Here is a 2,177-nt window from a genome sequence, read left to right as displayed (position 1 = left end):
TGAATGGCCATCTATAAGGCCTATGTGTATATTTGGAAAAAATATTTCTAGGCTAAAGTATTACATGGTTGGAAAAGAGGTTTGTGACTATACATGCAGACTGGATACTTGATAATATCCTTTTTTAATTAATTATAAATTTAAAATGATGGAAAACTAAATTCTTGATATTGCAGTTATAATATATTCTTAAACAGAAAAAAAATAAGTGCTGTAAGACAGGTATGTGGGACACACGTATAGCTTTTAGAATATAGGATTGCATAATTTTGAAATGGTTAGATTTATTCTTAGATCCATTAATCTGTCACAACTGAATAATATATATAATAACAATAGTAATAAAAATCAAAGATTAGAGAAAAGTATGAACTATTCTGAAGTTAAGCTAATTAATGAAAGTTAAGAATACATTAGAACAATCCTGAACTTTCTGAAGAGATTTTCTGTTAAAAGTGGAGTATAAGCATAGAAAAGACTTCCATCAAATAGCTTTCTAATACTTCCTGGCAAAATCATTCAGAGACTTGTGGCAATTGGATTTGCAAATTCATTTGTTTTGCTTTCTATATTCTATATTCTTCCCTCAAAGATGCCAAAGCTAACAATATGTATAATCTCCTCTGATCATTATGCAAATAGATTTAAAAGAGAAGGGAATATTGAAATAATAAAAAAATGTGTTATCAAGAATTTTCTTCCATATTTTTTCTTTCTTTCTTTCCCAAGCCCAGTTATGAACATGGTAGATAGCTGGTTGTTTATTCATGCATGTTTGTATTGTTTATATCCTGCCTTTTTATTATTTTTTACAAATAAGGCAGCAAACATCCAACATACCTCCTCCTATTTTCCCCACAACTAACCTGTTGGGTTGAGAGAGTGACTGACCCAAGGTAATCCAGCTGGCTTTTATGGCTAAGGCGGGACTGGAACTCACAGTCTCTTGCTTTCTAGTCCGGTGCCTTAACCACCAGACCATATATAACCTTTATTAATAACAATTTGGCACTTTACTGCTGACATACGTATTAAATTTATATGCTATCCATCTTGTTATCCAAAGCGACTAGGTGGCTTGCAATAGAATTATGAAATCCAATCAAAATGACAAAAATAGTACTGAATGCTCCACCTGTTTTGTACATGGGTGTATATTCTATTGCTTTCAAAATAAACTTCACCCTAAACTTCTATTTCCACTATTTATGTGGTAAACAAATAAACTTGGCTAATTGTCACATTAAGATTCTCCATAAAGTTTGATATTATTTGATCATTAACCCTGTCTTTCACATATCCTTCATGTCTATGAAACCAACACCATTGTGAAATAATGCAGACAAATATAAAGTGTCAAAAAAATCGAGTGGGGGAAACCCAACATGCTTTTAGAATAAGTTATTATTCAAGAGGTAAAACCAAGGCTGAAAGTTTTAGGCATGATGCCTGACTATTGAGCAAAGACTTTCAGCACCAGGTAAGAAAGGGTAGAGAAAGATGCCTGAATCATGAATACCAACAACTAGAGGAAAACAAAAGAAAAATGAGTTGTTTTTAAGAAGAATATAGAACAGGTACAGATAAAGTAGGACTACTTAAGCCCTACTAGAAAAACTTCTAAGAGGCAAATTAAGGTAAAAGATGGCAGTACTATACTCGACTTACGACAATTGAGTCCAACATTTCTGTTGTTAAGTGAGACATTTGTTAATTGAGCTTTGCCCCATTTTACGACCTTTCTTGCTTCAGTTGTTAAGTGAATCACTGCAGTTAAATTAGTAATCTGGTTGTTGTTAGTGAATCTGGCTTCCCTGTTGATTTTGCTTGTCAGAAGATTACATGACCTTGGGATCCAGCAATGGTTATAAATATAAACCAGTTGCCAATCATCTGAATTTTGATCACATGATCATGGAGGTGTTGCAAAGCTGAAAAACGGTCATAAGTGATCTCAATGGTGTAACTTTGAACGGCCACTAAATGTACTCTTGTAAGTCGAGGACCACCTGTACTAAAACTTCTGCATAGGGGACTGTAGATTTTCAACATTTGTAGAGATAAAGCAAATATAGCATCTGATTCCGTTTAAAAATGAGTTATGACAATCAGTAGGGATCTCAGGCCGAAGGGTGCTGTCTACACTGTATTTGCTTCCATGATTGGAACTATATAAA

The sequence above is a fragment of the Pantherophis guttatus genome, chromosome 1 (genome assembly GCF_059756535.1).
Source record: "Pantherophis guttatus breed Tessera chromosome 1, ASM5975653v1, whole genome shotgun sequence".
NCBI lineage: Eukaryota > Metazoa > Chordata > Lepidosauria > Squamata > Colubridae > Pantherophis > Pantherophis guttatus.
Note: the sequence above shows the minus strand (reverse complement) of the source record.